The following is a 22,455-nucleotide window of genomic DNA, read 5'->3' as shown; positions in this document are numbered from 1 at the left end:
TATAATTGCTTTACAATGGTGTGTTAGTTTCTGCTGTTTAGCAAAGTGAATCAGTTATACGTATACATATATCCCCATATCCCCTCCCTCTTGCGTCTCCCTCCCACCCTCCCTATCCCACCCCTCTAGGTGGTCACAGAGCACTGAGCTGATCTCCCTGTGCTATGCGACTGCTTCCCACTAGCTAGCTGTTTTACATTTGGTTGTGTATATATTTCAGTGCCACTCTCTCACTTCGTCCCAGCTTACCCTTCCCCCTCCCCGTGTCCTCAAGTCCATTCTCTACATCTGCGTCATTATCCCTGTCCTGTCCCTAGGTTCTTCAGAATCTTTTTTTTTTTTAGATTCCATATATATATTTTAGCATACGGTATTTGTTTTTCTCTTTCTGACTTACTTCAGTCTGTGTGACAGACTCTACGTCCATCCACTTCACTACAAATAACTGTTTCGTTTCTTTTTATGGCTGAGTAATATTCCATTGTATATATGTGCCACATCTTCTTTATCCATTCATCTGTTGATGGACACTTAGGTTTCTTCCATGTCCATCCACTTCACTACAAATAACTCAGTTTCGTTTCTTTTTATGGCTGAGTAATATTCCATTGTATATATGTGCCACATCTTCTTTATCCATTCATCTGTTGATGGACACTTAGGTTTCTTCCATGTTCTGGGTATTGTAAATAGAGCTGCAATGAACATTGTGGTACATGTCTCTTTTTGAATTATGGTTTTCTTAGGGTACATGCCCAGAAGTGGGATTGCTGGGTCATATTGTAGTTCTATTTTTAGTTTTTTAAGGAACCTCCATACTGCTCTCCATAGTGGTTGTATCAATTTACATTCCCACCAACAGTGCAAGAGGGTTCCCGTTTCTCCACACCCTCTCCAGCATTTATTGTTTGTAGATTTTTTTGATGATGGTCATTCTGACTGGTGTGAGGTGATACCTCATAGTTTTGATTTGCATTTCTCTAATGATGAGTGATGCTGAGCGTTCTTTCATGTGTTTGTTGCCTGTTTGTAAATCTTCTTTGGAGAAATGTCTTTTTAGGTCTTCTGCCCATTTTTGGATTGTGTTTTTGTTTTTTGACATTGAGCTGCATGAGCTGCTTGTAAATTTTGGAGATTAGTCCTTTGTCAGTTGCCTCATTTGCAAATATTTTCTCCCATTCTGAGGGTTGTCTTTTTGTCTTGTTTATTGTTTCCTTGGCTGTGCAAAAGCTTTTAAGTTTCATTAGGTCCCATTTGTTTATTTTTATTTCCATTTCTCTAAGAGGTGGGTCAAAAAGGATCTTGCTGTGATTTATGTCATTACATTTCTCTATGAGTGAAGATGAGTGTCCTTTCATATGTTTGGGCCATTTTGATCCTTTTTTTTTTTTTTTTTTTTTTTTCTGTAAACAGTCTGATCTTAATCTTTACTCATTTTTCTGTCCATTTTGAGGGTTCTTGAATTTCTCTTCAGTCCATGTGCAGTGGTTGGTTTACTAAAAGGAAACATGACTTGCTTGTTGCAGGTACCTTCTTACAGGTAGCTCTGCTTTCATTTTTCACTTTCTTTTAGGCTTTCTCTCACAGTGTTAGCAGAGTGATACTTCTAGTTGCACATTTGTATGTGTCCTTCCCTTGCTTAAAGCTGTTCAGTGGCTTTTCACTGCCTCTATAATGCAAATGCCTTAACATTAGAATGGTACCTACCTACCTTCCTTGCATTTCCTTTTTATCCATAGGTTCTCCAAACTGCAAAAACACTGAACTGCTCCTAGCTCCCTGTTGTGTTAGACCCTTTGCCTCTGTGTCTTTGCACGTGGTATTTCTCTGCTTATAATGATCCATTCCTGCTTGTCTGCATGTCCGAAGTCCTGCTTTTCATCCTTCACCTAACGAAAAGCCTTTTCTGTTACCTAACTCTTCTTTCAGGCAGTGTATGGTGCCCTTTTCTCCTTCTCACAAGTCCCTGTGTATATCTTTTTTTTTTTTTAATTAATTTTTATTTTTGGCTGTGTTGGGTCTTCATTGGGGTGCACGGGCTTCTCACTGTGGTGGCTTCTCTTTGTTGCGGAGCACGGGCTTTAGGCGCGCAGGCTCAGTAATTGTGGCTCGAGGGCTCTAGAGCACAGGTTCAGTAGTTGTGGCTCGAGGGCTTAGTTGCTCCGCAGCATGTGGGATCTTCCCGGACCAGGGCTCGAACCTGTGGCCCCTGCATTCGCAGGCGGATTCTTAACCACTGCGCCACCAGGGAAGTCCCCCCTGTGTATATCTTTATAATGGAAACCCTTACATTGTGTATTGTTATTGTGTATTTCCTTGCTTTAGATTGTTATCCTCTTGAGGCATGGACTTAACAGTTATTTTGAAAGCTAGCATCATGTTTGGCACATAGTAGACGAGTAACAATTACCGATAACCCATAAATGTGTATATATATACACTAAGTATATATGTGGACAACCCAGGACAAAGAAAAAATGGAAAATTAATACTATGAGCTCAAGTTTATTTTTAAAATTTGTTTTTATTTATTTATATTGAGATGTAAATTAAATACAATAAAATGTACAGATTTTAGCTGTTCACTTTTAGTTGTGACAGTTATACCTGTGTAACTGATAACCAAAAGATGATAAAGAACATTCTCATCACCCCAGAAAGTTTAGTGGTTGCCCTTTCCATTCCGTTCTCCTCTCTCCTAAGCACTGTGATTTCTAACAATGTAGATTATTTTGTTTGGTCTTCATACAGTGTGTGCTTTTTTGCATCTAGCTTCTTTTGCTTAACATATATTTCCAGATGCATCTATGAGGTTGGATGTGTCAGAGTTCTTCTTTTTATTGCTGAGTAGTATTTTGTTAGATGAATATACCAGAGTTTATCTTTTCTTCTGTTGATGGATACTTGAGTTGTTTCCAGTTTCTTATTGTTAAGAATAAGGCCTGAAGGGATCTTCTTGCAAACATGTGTTTTCATTTCTCTTGAGTAAATGCCTAGGATTGGAATTGCTGGTTCACAGGCAGATGTGTGTTTTACTATATAAAAAACGGCTGTGTAGTTTTTCAGTTTTCTCTTATATACTCTCACTGTGACTCTGTGTTCTAGTTGCTCTACGTCCTTGCCAGCATTTGGATAATCATTTTTTAAATTTTAGCTATTTAGTGGACGTGAAATGGTATCTTGTGTTATTTTGGATTTCCTTGCGACCTAATGATGTTTCATATGGTTATTGACAATTGTCACTAATTAGTGTATTTTCTTTTGTGGAATATCCCTGTTTTTTGCGCATTAAAAAAATTGGTTATCATTTTATTAGTGATGTGTAAGAATTCTTAATATAGTCTGGATATGTTTTTTGTCACATCAATGTATTGAGAGTATTTTCTTCCAGTTTGTAAGTTTTTGTTTTCCTTAACAGTGTATTTCGATAAGCTAAAGTTTTTAATTTTGACCAGGTTTAATTAATCAATTGTTTTCTTTAATAGAGTTGAGTTTTAAGAAGCTTTTGCCTACTCCCAAGTCTTGAAAATAATTTCTCTTGTTTTCTTTTACAAGTTTCATAGGTATTGAGGTTCATTTTTACAAATGCATTTATCCAATCCCAACACCATTGTTTGAAAAATTTTGTTTTCTTTCCTGCACTGAACTGCCTTTGTGTTTTTGTCCAGGAATGTTTTTTTTTTTTAATGTATGTATGTATGTATGTATGTATGTATTTATGGCTGTGTTGGGTCTTCGTTTCTGTGTGTGGGCTTTCTCTAGTTGCGGCGAGTGGGGGCCACTCTTCATCGCGGTGCGTGGGCCTCTCACTGTTGCGGCCTCTCGTTGCGGAGCACAAGCTCCAGACGCGCAGGCTCAGTAGTTGTGGCTCACGGGTTTAGTTGCTCCGAGGCATGTGGGTTCTTCCCAGAAGAGGGCTCGAACCCGTGTCCCCTGCATTGGCAGGCAGATTCTCACCCACTGCGCCACCAGGGAAGTCCTGTCCAGGAATGTTTGAACACATATGTATGGATCTGTTTCTGGACTCTCTTGTTTCTTTGATCTAATTGTTTCTCCTATGCTAGTATCATACTGTCTCTATTACCTTAAGTGTTGGAATCAAATAGTGTGAATCCTCTAATATTGTTTGGCCAGTCTAGTTCCTTTGTGTTTCCATATAAGTTTTAAAATCAGTTTGTCAATTTCTATCAAAAAAAAAAAAGAACCTTTTGGGATTTTGATTGGGATTGTGTTGCTCTATAAAACATTTAGGGAGAACTGACCTATAACAATATTGAATTTGGTAGTCAGCCTTTAACATGGTTCCCATTGATCTCTGCCTCGCTGTATTTGTATCCTTTTATAGTCACCTTGCACATTATATTAGGGTTGGTCTGTGTAACCAATATAATATGGTTGAAGTCACTTCTGAAATTAGGTTATAAAAGGCACAGTGGCTTGTGTATTAGTCTCTTTCTCTCTCTCATCAGTCACTCTAGGAGAAAACAGCTGCCACGTTGTAGAGAGGCCCATTGTCAAGCCTGTGCAGGAGCTGAGATTTTACCCTGCTTGCAAGCTAACAAGTTAGCCTACTGCAGTTTCATGGATGCTGATAGAAGACATGAGACTCTTGGGTCTGCGTCAAAAGACAGGTTATTGTCACAGCTATAGTAGTAGCCGGGGTACTGTCAGCATTTTTGCACCAGTTCCTCAAGCTCCAAATCACACTTGATGTGAAGAGGGTCAAATGACAACTGCACATGCAGTGCTTGCATTACAAGAGAGGAATTCCGAACATAGGGAACCTGGATATTTTTTAATGGGCAGTAAGCATACCTGTTCTTTGCTCTGGAGGAGACATTATCTTCCACATCAGTTCACTTTATAAACACCTTTGGGAAGTTAGTCTGGAACAAAGGGCAGTGAGATCCTCAGCTGCAAGATGTGCAGAAATGCAAGAGACCAATGGAATATTGTCTCCTGACATCCACATGACAAAGAATTGAGGCCCTCTGCTAGTAGCCTTGAGTGAACTTGGAAGCAGATCCTCTGGCCTTCACTTGAGTGTAGACCTAACTACAATTTGCAACCTCATGAGAGACCCTTGAGCCAGACCCACCAGCTAAGCTGCTCCTGGATTCCTGACCCTTAGAAACTGTGTGAGAAAATAAATGTTATTTTCAACTGCTGAAGTTTTGGAGTAGTTTATTACACAGCAGTAGATTATTAGTACAGTTGTTTACCTCTCCTTTTATTTAGGTCATCTTTTTTTTGATATGTACTATAAACAAATTTATATTTACATATCTACGTATCTATGCAAGATCTTTACGTCAGCTCAATGAAATAGGTTTTTCCATATTAATGTTATGTTACTATGTCAATTATGTAATATGATTTTGTTAACATACTAACATATGTACATACAATGTAAAGTAACATTTTAATGTTCTTCGTAGAGATCTTGCAGTTAAATTTATTCCTAAAGATTTTTCTTTTTGATGCTATTTACTAAATTTTATTTTTTAATTTTTTTCTGATAATATATCCAGATACAGTAGTTGTCTTAAAAATTGTGTGTGTATTCTTTGACCTTGCTGAAATTCATTTAGTTCCAGTAGTTTTTTTGTAGATTTAGGATTTTCTCTACAAAAAACAATCATATCTGTGAATGATGGTTTTATTCTTTTTTCTCCCATCTTTATAAGCTTTTTATTTCTTTGTGTTACTTTATTGCACTGTCTAGCATTTTCAATTTAATGTTGAAGAGATGGTGGGAATGGACATTCTTGTTTTATTCCACATCCTAAGGGGAAAACATTGTCTTTTAACGTTAAGTAGAATGTCAGCAGTGATTGTTTTGTAGATTAAAAGAAATCAGATGGAGTGTGTTCCCTTCTATTCCCAGTTTAGTGAGATTTTAATTTTTAAATTATGGATAGGTGTTGAATTTTGTCAGGTGTCCCCCCCTTTTTGTATTTATTGAGATGACTATGGCTTTTGTGCTTTATTCTGTTATTGTGTATTATATTTATTGATTTTTGAAAGTTAAACCAATTTTGCATTCTTGGGTTAATCTCATTTGGTCATGATGTATTGTCCTTTTATCTGTTTCTGAATTTGGTCAGCTAATATTTTGTTGAGGATTTAAGTGTCTGTGTTCAAGGGGAATATTGGTCTATGATTGCCATTTCTTGTAATGCCTTCTAATAGCATGGTTAGACTAGCCTTCTGAAACTAGGAAATGTTTCCTCTTCTGTTTTCAGAAATAGTTTGTATATGATTGATATAATTTCTTTAATGTTTGGTAACCATCTAGGCATGGAGGTTTTTTTGTGCGTGTGGGAAGATTTTTGGTAACAGGTTTTGTTTCTTTGGTAAATATATGGTTACATGGATTTTCTGTTTTGTCTTTTCCCCCCAAGCAGTATACCTGTCTCATTTAAGTTATCAAGCCTTTTGGCAGAAAGACTGTAATTTTCCCTTGTGATTCTTTTTATGTCTGTAGGATCTGTAGTGACCCCTCTTTACACTCTTCTTTCCTTGGTCATTCTTGCTACAGGTTTAGCAATTTTCTTTCCACAGCTTTTGGTTTCAGTAATTTAATTGACTTTTATGCTTATCTTGATAATTTCCTTCACTCTTATTTTCAGTTGGTTTAATTTGTCCTTTTTATTCCCTGGCTTCTTAAGCTGGAAATTTAGGTATTTAATTAGGGAATTTAGATATTTAAATTTAAGACTTTGTTTTTAAATATAAGCACTTAAATTTATAATTTCCCCCACATTTTTATATGTTGTATTTTCATTTTCAGTTCAAAATATTTTCTAATGTCCTTTGTGATTTCTTCTTTGACTCATGGATTTTTTTAGAAGTGTGTTGCTTAATTTTCAAATATTTTGGGTTTTCCTGGATAGCTTATTGAAATTGATTTTTTATGTAATTCTGTTATAGTCACAGAATATACTCTGTAAGATTTCTGTCTTTTGAAATGTGAGACATATTGTATGGTGTAGTATATAGTCTCATACAATTAAGTTGGTTAGTAGTGTTCTTTAAATCACCTATATCTGAGGTCAGAAAATGTCCTGCAAAGGGCTGTATAGACAGTAGTTCAGGTTTTGTGAATTATACCGTTTCTGTTTTAACTACTTTGCCCTTGTAGTGCAAAAAGCAGCCGTGGCAATATGTAAATGAATGGGCATGGCAGTATTATAATAAAACTTCATTTAGAAAGATGGGCAGAGGTCCTGCAGTTTGCTGACCCCTGTTTTATATGCCTGTGGATTGCTTTTTATCCATTTCAGTTGCTGAGAGAGGGGTATTAAAGTTTTCAAATACACCTGTGCATTTGTTCGTTTCTTCCTGTAACTTTTTCAGCTTTTGCTTCATGTATTTCCTCCATGTAGTTTTCCCCTCAAGCTCTGATATTAGATGCATTCTCATTTAGGATTGTTATGCCTTCTGGATGAGTTGACCTTTTTACCTTTGATAATTCTCTTACTGAAGTAAATTTTTTCTGACTTTAGTTTACTTATACCAGTTCCCTTATGTTTACTATTTATATTTATGGTGTATAATTTTTTATTATATGTTTAATGTGATTGTGTCTTTGTTTTTAAAGTGTGTCTCTTATAGACAGCATGTATTTAATGGGTTTCCTTCTCTCCTTCCCTGCCTTCCTCCCTCCCTTCTTTTAATAGTAAACATATCTAATAAACTCTGTCTCTGAGTGGAGGATTTGTTAACTTTACATTTAATGTTATTTGTACGGATAAGTTTAATTCTCCCATTTTGCTCTGTGTTTTGTCAGTTTGTCTCCTCTCTTCCTTCTCTTATTGCCTTCTTTTATGTCGGTCAAATTTTGAAAAATATTTTAGATCTTTAATGGGCTTTTTAAACTGTACTGCTTTGTATAAGTGGCTGCTCTAGGGATTACAGTATTCATGATTAACTTTTACAGTTCATTTAGCATTAACATTATGACACCTGATGTAAAATGAAAGAACCTTAAAAAGCATAATTACATTTAACCTTTTTGCTATTGGTGTGTTAATTTTTGCTTCAACACAATGCTGTTTTTGCTTTAAATATTCAGTTGCCTTTTAAAGAATTTAAGGAGAGAAACAAGAGAGTGTTTTGTATATAACTACATAGTTGTTTTGGATTTTCTTTATTTGTGTAGATCTAAGTTTCGCCTGATGTCATTTCCCTTCAGCTTGAATTTCCTTTAACGTTGCGTGATGTCCAGGTCTAGTGATTAAAGTCTTCAGCTTACGTGTGTATGTGTACACACACACACACACACACACACACACACACCCCCAGATAAAGAGTAAGTGTATACATATATATATATATATATATATATATATATATATATATATGCTTACTCTTATTTTTCAAGAATATTTTTGTTGGACATAGATTCTGGTTGACTTAAAGGTTCTTCTTAATTGTCTCTGGTCTCCTTTGTGTCTTTAATTTTCAACAATTTGATGTGTTCTTTTTTTCTTTTTTTTTTTGTTATTCTGCTTAGAGTTGAGCTCATTGGATTTGCAGATTGGTTTTTTCACCAATTTTTAGCCATTTTTAAAAATACTTTTTCTGCTCCATTCTCTCTTCTCCTTCTGAGATTCTTGTTCTTTTGCTTAAAAATGTAATATAGCTCTGTGAGTTTGTTATTTTTAATTTTTTTTCTCAATCTTTTGCCCTCAGTTCTTCAGATTGAATAATTTCTACTGATTTGTCTTCAAGGTCACTGATTCTTTTTTATTTTGCTTCTAGTATGCTGTCAAGCCCATTCCCCACCCCCCATTTATTTATTTACTTAGTTTCCAGTTTCATTGAGATATAATTGATAAGCAACATTGTATAAGTTTAAGGTGTATAGTGTGATGATTTGATACATGTATGTACTGTTAAATGATTACTGCAATAAGGTGCGTTAACACATCTGTCATCTCACACAGTTAACATTACTTTGTGTGTGTGGTGAGAATATTTAAGATTTACTCTCTTAGCAGCTTTTAAGTACACAATACAGTATTGTTAACTATAGTTACCATGCTGTACACTAGAGTCCCAGAACTTAATTTATCTTATAACTGAAAGTTTATGCTCTTTAACAAAAATCTCCCCATTCCCCCCACCCCCCTCAGCCCTTGTCCACTCTCTGTTTATATGAGTTCAACTTTTTAGATTCCACATATAAGTGAGATCATACAGCATTTATCTTTCTCTGATTTATTTCACTTCGCATAACGTCCTCAAGGTTCATCCATGTTGTTGCAAATGACAGTATCTCCTTCTATATCGTGGCTAATATTCTCTTGAATATGTACATCATATCTTGTTTATTCATTCATCCATTGATGGATATTTAGGTTGTTTTCATGTCTTGGCTGTTGTGAGTAATGTTGCGGTGAACATGGTGGTGCTGCAGATATCTCTAAGCCCACTTTGAAATAACATACTCTTCAGTTCTAGTATTTCATTTTTTAACTATTTCCATTTATCTGCTGAGATTCCCCATTGTGACCATGTTTCCCATTAAGTCCTTGAACAAATTTATAGTAGCTTCTTTAAAGTCTTTGCTTGTTAATTTCTTCCTTTGAATTATTTCATTGTTTTTTTCCATCCTTGACAGTAGGTCACACTTCCCTGCTGCTTTTCATGTCTAGAAAATTTTAATTGTAGAGTGGACATTGTTGGCAATATATCTCTAAATTCTCTTTATCTTCTTTTGATGAGCATAGTTAAATAACTGGTTGATCACCTTGAACTTGTGGAGGCTTGGTCTTATACTTTAAGATGGGTCTGTAGAAAGCCCGAGGTGTTTATTAAGCCCTTGTAACTTGGACAGGCTCATGTCTCCTCTGCAGTGGGGAGCAGCTGAGATTGCTTATGAGTTCTTGTAGATTTCCAGTTCTTGTTTTCCATTGAGCTCCTTGAAATCTTCCCTGAGCATACTCACCTCAGGGTTCAGTGAAGAATTTGAAGGAATTTATATTAGTTTTTGAGGCTTCTGCTGCTTTGACTCACTCCTTTCCTGAATTTGTTCTCTGTTTCTAGCCACTTTGTGGCCATGAACTTAATAAAACTGAAACTTTCTGCTTGAGTTCTAGTAGCCCCGTGCTATTGCAGACTAGGAGTGCCTTCATGGGAAAAGCTGTGTAAATTTGAACCTTTTCCACTGTACTTCCCTTCTTTCAGTGGTCAAATTTCCAATTTCTTCCTGCTCTTGATGGTTTGCTCTGCCTTCGAGTCATTCTTAAAAGTGTTTTATCCACAGGTTTTATTTGTTTTTTTGTAATTGCTATATGTGGAAGCATTAATTTAATGAGTTGACAAAAACGACTCCACCATTATTAGAACTCTTCAGACTGATTTTCATTCATTTCAAACTGGCCCTTGAAGTACAGTTGCTGACTTAATGCACACCTTGTGTCAGGCTTACACATATTTAGAATAAGACAGAACTCACTATTTTTTCTTTTAAAAAATTTTTGAATTTTATTTTCTTTTCTTTTACAGCAGTTTCTTGTTAGCCATCAGTTTTGCGGTATGCGGGCCTCTCACTGTTGTGGCCTCTCCCATTGCGGAGCACAGGCTCTGGATGCGCAGGCTCAGTGGCCATGGCTCACGGGCCCAGCCGCTCCGCGGCATGTGGGATCTTCCCGGACCGGGGCACGAACCCGTGTCCCCTGCATCGGCAGGCGGACTCTCAACCACTGCGCCACCAGGGAAGCCCTAGACATCAGTATTGTACACATCAGTGTATACAGGTCAATCCCAATCTCCCAATTCATCACAACACCACCACCACCACCACCCGTGGCTTTCCCCCCTTGGTGTCCATACGTTTGTTCTCTACATCTGTGTCTCAATTTCTGCCCTGCAAACTGGTTCATCTGTACCATTTCTCTAGGTTCCACATATATGCGTTAACATACGATATTTGTTTTTCTCTTTCTGACTTCACTCTGTATGACAGTCCCTAAATCCATCCACGTCTCAACAAATGACCCAATTTCTTTACTTTTTATGGCTGAGTAATTTTCCATTGTATATATGTACCACAACTTTTTTATCCATTCATCTGTCGATGGGCGTTTAGGTTGCTTCCATGACCTGGTTATTGTAAATAGTGCTGCAGTGAACATTGGGGTGCATGTGTCTTTTTGAATTACGGTTTTCTCTGGGTATATGCCCAGTAATAGGATTGCTGGATCATATGGTAATTCTATTTTTAGTTTTTTAAGGAATCACCATACTGTTCTCCATAGTGGCTGTATCAGTTTACATTCCCACCAACAGTGCAAGAGGGTTCCCTTTTCTCCACACCCTCTCCAGCATTTGTTGTTTGTAGATTTTCTGATGATGCCCATTCTAACTGGTGTGCGGTGATACCTCATTGTAGTTTTGATTTGCATTTCTCTAATAATTAGTGATGTTGAGCAGCTTTTCATGTGCTTCTTGGCTATCTGTATGTCTTCTTTGGAGAAATATCTATTTAGGTCTTCTGCCCATTTTTGGATTGCGTTATTTGTTTCTTTAATATTGGGCTGCATGAGGTCTTTATATATTTTGGAGATTAATCCTTTGTCCGTTGATTTGTTAGCAAATATTTTCCCCCATTCTGAGGGTTGTCTTTTCGTCTTGATTATGGTTTCCTTTGCTGTGCAAAAGCTTTGAAGTTTTATTAGGTCCCATTTGTTTATTTTTGTTTTTATTTCCATTACTCTAGGAAGTGGATCAAAAAAGATCTTGTTGTGATGTATGTCAGAGTGTTCCTCCTATGTTTTCCTCTAAGAGTTTTATAGTGTCCAGTCTTACATATAGGTCTCAAATCCATTTTGAGTTGTTTTTTGTGTATGGTGTTAGGGAGTGTTCTAATTCCATTCTTTTACCTGTAGCTGTCCAGTTTTTCCAGTACCACTTATTGAAGAGACTGTCTTTTCTTCATTGTATATCCTTGCCTTCTTTGTCATGGATTAGTTGACCTTAGGTGCGTGGGTTTATATCTGGGCTTTCTATCTTGTTCCATTGATCTATGTTTCTGTTTTTGTGCCAGTACCATATTGTCTTGATTACTGTAGCTTTGTAGTATAGTCTGAAGTCAGGGAGGCTGATTCCTCCAGCTCCATTTTTTTCCAAGACTGCTTGGGCTATTCAGGGTCTTCAGTGCCTCCATACAAATTTTGAGATTTTTTGTTCTGGTTCTGTAAAAAATGCCATTGGTAATTTGATGAGGATTGCATTGAATCTGTAGATTACTTTGGGTAGTATAGTCATTTTCACAGTATTGATTTTTCCAATCCAAGAACATGGTATATCTCTCTATCTGCTGGTATCATCTTTAATTTCTTTCATCAGTGTCTTATAGTTTTCTGCATACAGGTCTTTTGTCTCCTTAGTTAGGTTTATTCCTAGGTATTTTATTCTTTTTGTTGCAGTGGTAAATGGGAGTGTTTCCTTAGTTTCTCTTTCAGAGTTTTCATCATTAGTGTATAGGAATGCAAGAGATTTCTGTGCGTTAGTTTTGTATCCTGCAACTTTACCAAATTGATTAACTCTAGTAGTTTTCTGGTGGCTTCTTTAGGATTCTCTATGTGTAGTATCGTGTCATCTGCAAACAGTGACAGTTTCACTTCTTGCAATTTGTATTCCTTTTATTTCTTTTTCTTCTCTGATTGCCATGGCTAGGACTTCCAAAACTATGTTGAATAATGGTGAGAGTGGACATCCTTGTTTTGTTCCTGATCTTAGAGGAAATGCTTTCAGTTTTTCACCATTGAGAATGATGTTTTCTGTGAGTTTGTCGTATATGGCCTTTATTATGTTGAGGTAGGTTCCCTCTGTGCCCACTTTCTGTAGAGTTGTTATCATAAATGCGTGTTGAATTTTGTCAAAAGCTTTTTCTGCATCTGTTGAGATCATATGGTTTTTATTCTTTGGTTTGTCAATATGGTATATCACATTGATTTGCATATATTGAGGAATCCTTGCATCCCTGGGATAAATCCCACTTGATCATGGTGTATGATCCTTTTAATATGTGGCTGGATTCTGTTAGCTAGTATTTTGTTGAGGATTTTTGCATCTATATTTATCAGTGATATTGGTCTGTAATTTTCTTTTTTTGTAGTATATTTGTCTGGTTTTGGTATCAGGGTGATAGTGGCCTCATAGAATGCATATGGGAGTGTTCCTTCCTCCACAGTTTTTTGAAAGAGTTTGAGAAGAATGGGTGTTAGCTCTTCTCTAAATGTTTGATAGAATTCACCTCTGATGCCTTCTCGTCCTGGACTTTTGTTTGTTGGAAGATTTTTAATCACAGTTCCAATTTCATTACTTGTGATTGGTCTGTTCATATTTTCTATTTCTTCCTGGTTCAGTCTTGGAAGGTTATACCTTTCTATGAAATCCATTTCTTCCAGGTTGTCCATTTTATTGGCATAGAGTTGCTTGTAGTAGTCTCTTAGGATGCTTTGTATTTCTGTGATGTGTGTTGTAACTTCTCCTTTTTCATTTCAAATTTTATTGATTTGAGTCCTCTCTCTGTTTTTTTTTTTGATGAGTCTAATGATTTATCCATTTTGTTTATTTTCTCAAAGAACCAGCTTTTAGTTTTATTGATCTTTGCTATTGTTTTCTTTGTTTCTATTTCATTTATTTCTGCCCTGGTCTTTATGATTTCTTTTCTTCTGCTAACTTTGGGTTTTGTTTGTTCTTCTTTCTCTAGTTCCTTTAGGTGTAAGGTTAGATTATTTATTGGAGATTTTTTTTTTTTTTTTTTTTTTGCGGTACTTGGGCCTCTCACTGTTGTGGCCTCTCCCGTTGCGGAGCACAGGCTCCGGATGCACAGGCTCAGCGGCCATGGCTCACGGGCCCAGCCGCTCCGCGGCATGTGGGATCTTCCCGGACCGGGGCACGAACCCGTGTCCCCTGCATCGGCAGGCGGACTCCCAACCACTGCGCCACCAGGGAAGCCCTAAGTACATATTTTAAGATGTGTTGATTTTTAATTGTTCTCTTGAAATTGAACAAGGTTATTTTGTTGACTTAATGTAAATATAATTTAGTAAGAGATAGATTTTAAAATTTGTGCTGGCTTCTGTAGAAGGTAAGTGCAGGGCTTCCCTGGTGGTGCAGTGGTTAAGAATCCGCCTGCCAGTGCAGGGAACACGGGTTCGAGCCCTGGTCCGGGAAGATCCCACATGCCGCGGAGCAACTAAGCCCGTGTGCCACACTACTGAGCCTGTGCTCTAGAACCCGCGAGCCACAACTACTTAGCCCACATGCCACAAGTACTGAAACCTGTGCACCTAGAGCCCCTGCTCTGCAACAAGAGAAGCCACCGCAATGAGAAGCCTGCGCACTGCAACGTAGCCCCCACTCACAGCAACCAGAGAAAGCCTGGGCACAGCAACAAAGACCCAATGCAGCTAAAAACAAATAAATAAAAATAATTAATTTAGAAAGTAAGTGCGTTTAAACCTAACATACTTCGGGTAAATCCTTAAATATTTTTGCTGATGGAAGGTAAATGAGGTATATTATAACGCGAATATGTGGTATTTGACTTTTTTTTTTCCTTGTATAAACTTATTTATTTTTGGCTGCATTGGGTCTTCGTTGCTGTGTGCAGGCTTTCTCTAGTTGCGGCGAGCGGAGGCTACTTTTCGTTGCAGTGCACAGACTTCTCATTGCAGTGGCTTCTCTTGTTGTGGAGCACAGGCTCTAGGCGCATGGGCTTCAGTAGCTGTGGCTCGAAGGCTCTAGAGTGCAGACTCAGTAGTTGTGGCATATGGGCTTAGTTGCTCTGCAGCATCTGGGATCTTCCCAGACTAGGGCTCGAACCCATGTCTGCTGCATTGACAGGCGGATTCTTAACCACTGCGCCCCCAGGGAAGCCCCTGAGTTTTTATCTTTAATTCAGTGTTATAAGAAGTAGATAATAAGCATGTGGATACCTTTAGACCTTTCTACAATAGTCTAACTCTAAATAACATTTCTATCTTTGTCAGTTAGTGTTTGATTAGAGAAGTAAGATTATTGTTGTGATTGGTTTTTACCAATTGTAGGAACTAGTTATATGCACCTGAATCTGCTGCTAGGCTTGAAGTTAGCAGGGCTGGTAGTTGGGAAGTGAACATGGACATGAAGGGGTGAGAGGAAAGTTAGACTGGAATCTGCAAAGAATACTTGGAACTTTTAGCAATGAGTTAGAACCTATGAGCCCAAATTTGATCTTTCATGGCTCTCACTGCTTCCACACCTTCAACCTTGATGATGTAGGTAACCTTCAACCTTGATGATGTAGGTAATCTGCAGTAGGTGTGGCACACCTCCCCATGGAGCTGCACACAAACTGCCCCAGTGTTATTTGGAAAAGCAAAGGTGGAGATCTGACAGGAGCTGGAAGAGCTGTAGGCTCAATTGCTGCCCCATGCCAGTGAGCCCAGAGTTCCATGACACTGTGTGATTACTGCGGTAACACCTTGCCTTAGGTTGACATTCTGAACCTGGTGGCTGCTTCACTTTTGTCTTCTAATCTCATGGGAATTTTTTTTTTTTTCTTTTTGAGGCCAACCCTAACCCACAACCATGCAGGGAATGAATCATATTTGGGAAAATGTAGTTGCAACCCGGCTAAGGTAAAAAGCCATCACAGACCATCACTTGTCACCATGGCACCAATGCACACCTCTTTTTATCATATTTACCTTATAAATAAAGACAATTACAAAAGTATACTTTTGGTGAAAATAATGCACCTATTCTTTGTTCACCTGATAACATACAAACGCTCTCCTTAAGAGAGGATACAAAATCCCTTTATCCATAGGTGGGTTAATTTTTTTTCTACCTATGTCACATTTTCTCCTTAACATCCTGTAACTTAAATATGGAGATATGAGATTAGCTACTATCAGATGGTTGTAGAAAGGGAGCTAAGAAATAAGTTGGTTAATATATATACAAATTTTTTATATCATAAAAGGAAGAAATACTCATTAGAATTTTCATTTCTGCAACTAGTCATGTGGTTGTAGTTGCTGTCTATAATTATCTTCTGCTGTCATTCCACAGTCCCTCTGTTCTTGGCAATACCTCAGCTGGTTGTGGTTTCTTGCCTGATGGGGTGACCTAAATCTTCATTCCTTAAGGGTCTGGGTCATTAGCAGTCCTGCCTGGATTGTTTCCACTGACTTTAATCACAGTACATGGAAATACTAAGTGGCCTCCCAGAGGAACTCCTGCATTCCAGACATACTTTCTGTTAGCCCCTCTTGTGTGGTAGCAACCTGACTTCCCCTTGATTGTGAGATCAGAACCCTAGGTGGTTCTGTAACCCCCTTCTTTGTCTGTTGATTCATTGGCACGAATAACCCAAAGTGGCTGGGTGGCAGTCTCAACTTCCAGTTTCATGGAATCGTTTCTGCATCCCTTGGTGGAAACTAAGATCTTCCAAAGGAACTATATGGGCATAGATGGATATAGGTGGGTAAGTGATGTGGTGTGTTGTATGTGTCAGTAAATTGGGAAGCAAAGTAAATCTGTTTAGAGTGAGAATGAGTTAATACAAATTAATATAGTACATTTCACAATACTTGTGGAGTTAGTAGGGTACCCTATATGAAATATTTACTTTGAAAGAAGTGTAAATATATTCAGAAAGTGCATATAGTTTTTTCTTTTTTATTATCCCATATTTAATAATGGGCAGATGGTTGGTAGCAGTTGAGTTTGAATCTATGTGTTTTTTTGTTTGTTTTTTGGCCACACGGCATGTGGGATCTTAGTTCCCCGACCAGGGATCGAACCTACACCCCCTGCGTTGGAAGCATGGAGTCTTAACCACTGGACTGCCAGGAAAGTCCCAAGTTTTGAATCTAGACCTGATATACTTCTTGGGTTTTTTGTTTACCTAAAGGAGGAAATAAGAATTACATTTACTATTTTGAGTTTTTATAAGTTAATTTTAAAGAATATAGAAGAGTGAACATAAATGACTTCATTTTCACAAATGAAAATACTACAGTAGCATTGCTTGTCATATCCACTCTGAAACTGGAAGAAGGGTGAGCCTGGAGTCAGACCACCTGGCTTTAAATTCCAGCTCTTCTGCTTACCATGAATTTCTATTAACTATGGCTCTGTAACAGCCTCCCCGCTGCCCCCGCAATTTCAGTGGCTTAAAATGAGTATGCGTTATTACTCATGAATCTGTAGATCACGTGGATGGTTCTGATCACCTGGGCTAGATTTGGCAGATTTCATCTAGGATAGCTCATAACATCAGTGGTCACCTGGCAGATTGTCGGGAAGCTGGCTGGTCTATGGTGGCTTCTCACATTTCTGGCTGTTGGCTGACTCTCTGCTGGATGATGGAGGGTGACTGAGGCACATGTCTCATCACTTATCAGGCAAGTCTGGACTTCTTCACATGGTGGTGGCAGGATTCTTAGAGAGGTAGTAGAAACAAGCAAGGCCTCTTGAGGTCTACACTTGGAACTGGCACAACATCACTTCTGCCATGTTCTGTTGGTTCAAGGCAAGTCATGAGGCCAGACAAGATTCAAGATGTGGGGAAATGAGCTCTATCTTGATGGGAGGAGCAGCAGTGTCACATTGCTAGGGGAATGGATACTCGGAGGGGTGGAGAATTGGGGCCATTGTATAAGCTGTTTACCATACAACATGATGATGCACAAGTCTCTCCATCCCTTTGAATCTGTTTCCTAACCTGTAAAAATGGCTAGGAGAGGAACAATTCTTTTTGAGACAATTTTGAAGATTAGGTAAAATAAACTGTGTAAAGTGTCTATGGTAGTGCCTTAATATATGGCAATATGTGCTCAGTAAATGTTTATTATTATTACTTGTAATGATTAGCTGTTCTATATTCATGACTAAAATACTCATAATAGTCCTGTGATGCTGTCATTATTTCCTTCTTATAGCTGAGGAGACAGACTGAATTGCTTAACTTACCAATATGCCAAGGTTGGTGGTAGACCCAACGTTGAACCAAGGTTTTTTGTTTTTGCTTTGAAAACCTAATACTGGCCTTTGAGAGCCAGTACAGTGGTAAAACATGGGGGCTCTGGAACTGTTAGAGTCCTTGTCCCAGACTTTATTAGCCTTTCAGCCTTGGGCACATTACTTAACCTCTTTGTGCCTCACTTTCTAGGAAAGGAGATTGCTTACCTCCCACCATTGTTGGTGAGGATTAAATGAATTAATATACATTGTTTAGAACTACAAGCACAGGCTAGGTAGGTACTCTGTATGTTATTCCTTTTCTTGTTCTTATTACACTATGCTGCCTTTAGTCCAAACCTTTAAAAGCCTTTCTTATTGAAAATATTAAATGAGGCTGAAGTTATGACCCTTTTCTTTTTAGAGCCATCTAATTTTTTCATGAAGTAGTATTAATCTTTATGGTTAGTTTCCTAATATAGTAATTATGGATTTTACTGATGTGAATTGGTTATATGGGGACATTTCAATTTGAGGAAAAACTATTCCACGGTACTTTGTCTGTTTTTTTTCTCCATCTCCTTTCTGAGCTTTTCTTGCACAATGTCATTCATTTCTGTGGCTTCTGTTTAATGTTGGTTACTCTCAAATCAACATTGACCTCACTCCTGAGTTTCATTCCTTAATTGGTTTTTCTTTCTTCTCTCTCCAGTTAGTTATTAAATTTACTATTTCTGTTATCTCTCACACTCTTCTCCTTTATGCTTATTGCTTTTGGTTTAGTGTAGATTCTTCTCTCTTTTTTTTGTGATATCTGACCTTATTTGTTACTCTTAGACATCTTATTTTTGACTGGACTCAGAGGTAGAAGCTTTCAGAGAGGACAGCCTCCCTCTCTTGGTAGTCTCTTCCTGGCATTTTTCTTTGGCCTCCTTCATTCTCTTGGCCAAAAGTTTAGCATATTCTGCAGCCTTTCTTTATTTTTCTTGGCACACTGTTCCTTCAGAGCAATATGCTGATGTTTGTGTTGTAGAACACGTGGAATAACAAACACTGAATCTTGTGTGCCTTGGTCCTAGGTTACTTACCCTCTTTGTTTATGGGCTTTCTCACAACACACTGGTGGACATGATCTTCTCTAGAGAGATTGAAAAGTTTGTGAATTTTAGCTATTTTGGTCCCGAGTCGACGAGGCACAGTAGTATCAGTGACTTCAGGAATATCCTTCTCTCCCTTTTTTTTTTTAAATAATGACCAAGTTGAAAACACTTAGACTGGTGTCCACAATGCAACCCTGAACAGATTTGCACTTTGTTTCTCCAGTCTTCCTTGGTCTGTAACAGGACTGCCTCTTAGTAGCAGATGGACACGGCCATGGGTGAAGACACCCTGATTCATGGGAGACCTTGTTTGTCATTCCCACCAATGATTTCGACCACATAACACTTCCATTCTTTACCCAGAGCATTAGCAGCAACTTCTGTGGCCATACGCTTCTCATAAAAGGTACAAAGTTTGCATTCATTGTCCACTTCAGTGAGTTTCTGGCATCTAGTGGCTGGGAAAGAGATGTTCAGTTTCATCCTGAAGCAGCTGACCAGTTCCGAGGTTCTGCAAAAGAAGAGCTCATCATTTTTTTCTTAAATTAGTTTAGAAGCCTCCTAATCAGTCTCTTAACTCCATTCTTAACTTTTCCCAATCCATTCTCCAGGGACTGTCAAAATAGTTTATGTAAAAAACATTTGATCATTTTATTTGTTTGGTTAAAATGTTAACTTCACATTGCTTGCAAGAAAAAATAAAGTTGAGCGTTCAGGGCTCTTGATGAATCTGTCTCTGCTTCCCTCTCCATCAGAATCTTTAGTTACTTTGCAACAGAATTTCTGACTTCTGCTGTGTGAAATTATCCAGGACTGTTATATTCTCTTGCATGTCTGTGCATCTGCGTGTGCTTTTAATTTCATGTGAAATCCTCTGCGTATGTTTGTTCTGTTGGCACACTGCACATCTTTTTAAAAATTTAGCTCGTGTGATTTTTCAGGGAAGGTTTCCTTATCCTTACTACATACTTTCAGACTTCTGATTCTTTGCCTGGATTGGTATATGATTTATTATAGCTTTTATCCCATTGGTGTTTTTAAACATCCTTTTTTTGGATATAATTCACATACAATACAGTTCACTACTTTAGTGTACAGCTCAGTGGTTTAGTATATTTAGAGTCGTGCATCTGTTACCACAGTCAATTTTAGAGCATTTCATTACCCCGCAAAGAAACCCACACCTTTTAGCCAACACCCCCTAACGTCTCATCTCCCTTCCCCTCCCCTCTGCAACCACGAATCTGCTTTCTGTCTCTATAGATCTGCCTATTCTGTACATTTCATATTAGTGGAACCATTTAATATTTGGTCCCTTGTAATAGGTGTCTTTTTTTTTTTTTTTTTTGCGGTACGCGGGCCTCTCACTGTTGTGGCCTCTCCCATTGCGGAGCGCAGGCTCCGGACGCGCAGGCTCAGCGGCCATGGCTCACGGGCCCAGCCGCTCCATGGCATGTGGGATCTTCCCGGACCGGGGCACGAACCCGTGTCCCCTGCATCGGCAGGTGGACTCTCAACCACTGCGCCACCAGGGAAGCCCTGTAATTGGTGTCTTTAACTTAATGTTGTCAAAGTTCATCTGTGTTGCGGTATGTGTCAGTACTTCATTTCTTATTATTGCCAAATATTCCATTATATGGCTAGACTATATTTTATCCATTCATTAGTTGATGGGTATTTGGGTTGTCTTCACTTTAGCTATTATAAGTAATACTATAATGAGCATTCGTGTAAAAGTTTATGTGCAGACATGTTTTTATTTCTGCTGGATCATATGTTAACTTGGTTTAACTGTTTGAGGAAAAGCCAAAGCTACAGCACCATTTTACATTCCTTCCATTGGTGTATGAAGGTTTTAATTTCTCTACATCCTTGCCTACACTTGTTATTGTCTGTCTTTTTGATTATAGCCATCCTAGTGGGTGTGAGCTGGTATCTCATTGTGGTTTTGATTTGCATTTCCTGATGGTTAATGATGTTGAGCAACTTTTCATGTATGTATTAACCGCTTGTGTATCTTTGGAAAACTATTCAGATCCTTTGTCCATTTTAAAATTGAGTTGTGATAGTTCTTTGTATATTCTAGATACAAGCCCCTTAGCAGATACGTATATGATTTACATAAATTTTCTCCCATTCTGTTGGTAGCTGTTACACTTTCTTGATGTTACCCTTTGAAGCGCGAACGTTTTTTGTTTTTGTTATAAATCCCCACTTACCCTTGTTGTATTCAGAGTTGAGCCCAGTCTCTCTCCTCTATTGCTATAGTCTTGACACTTAAAGGGGTCCAGAATAAGCTATCATGGCCTAAAAATTATTTTGAGAAGAAGGCATTTGAGTTCCTGAAATCTCCTATCTGCCTAAAAGCATAGCTTCCCCAAAGAACTCAATTGTCATAAATACCCTTCCTGGAGCAGCCAGGGAAGATTGACTCTTATCACTGGAGATGAGAAGTCTCCACACCACACCTAAACAGACATTGTCACAAAACTTCCCTGTCTCCCATTTGTTCTTGTCAGGGCCCATTTATCTTTTCAAAAAGTCATTTGTTTTCCTATCAATGCCCTGCTCCTATTAAGATGCTATATAAGCCTCAGATTTTAAATGTCTCCTTGAGTCACATTTTTCTGTGAACTCCTGTACATCCATACATGAATAAAAATCTGTCTTTTGCTAATTTCTTGTATGGGAGGAAAAAATCTGTTTCCTCTATCCATCCTAAATTCATTGGCTGGGACCCTACAAATTAGACTGACAAAAGAACAATGCATTTTTAGAGAACCGACAAGGTGAAGGAAAAGGACATTGAGCTTCTAACGGTGGCAAACTGTGGAAAGTTCAATATATGGGGAATTAATGGAAGATAAGGGCTGCTTAGTAAAGTTAAAATGTTTAAAAAATTGAGACTTCCCTGGCGGTCCAGTGGTTGGGACTTCGCCTTACAGTGCAGGGGGTGCAGGTCCAATCCCTGGTCAGGGAACTAAGATCCCACATGCCTAACGGCCAAAAAAGCAAAACATAAAACAGAAGCAATATTGTAACAGATTCAATACAGACTTTAAAAATGGTCCACATCAAAAAAATCTTTTAAAAATGTTTAAAAAATTGAGATATGATTGATATATACCATATTAGTTTCAGGTGTACAACATAATGATTTGGTATTTGTATATATTGTGAAATGATCACCACAATAAGTCTAGTTATAGTTAACATCCATCACCACACCTACACATTTTTTTTTTTATGGAAAGAACTTTTTAAGATTTACTCTCTTAGCAAATTTCAAATATACAATGCAGTATTATTAATTATAGTCACCATGCTGCACTTACATCCCCATGACTTATTTTGTAACTGGGAGTTTGTACTTTTTGACCATGTT

At 38.0% G+C, this 22,455-nt stretch overlaps 1 pseudogene across 1 annotated transcript; it reads right to left on the bottom strand.

The window, feature by feature from the left end:
* Positions 1–18,812: 18,812 nt before the first annotated feature.
* Positions 18,813–19,553, bottom strand: LOC307065063 (small ribosomal subunit protein eS6-like; annotated as a pseudogene). Its single transcript has one exon. The product of its transcript is annotated as a small ribosomal subunit protein eS6-like (transcript).
* Positions 19,554–22,455: the final 2,902 nt, after the last annotated feature.

Source organism: Hyperoodon ampullatus, assembly GCF_949752795.1.
Source record: "Hyperoodon ampullatus genome assembly, chromosome: 16".
Classification (NCBI taxonomy): domain Eukaryota; kingdom Metazoa; phylum Chordata; class Mammalia; order Artiodactyla; family Ziphiidae; genus Hyperoodon; species Hyperoodon ampullatus.
Note: the sequence above shows the minus strand (reverse complement) of the source record. Positions and strands in the feature narration are given on the sequence as shown.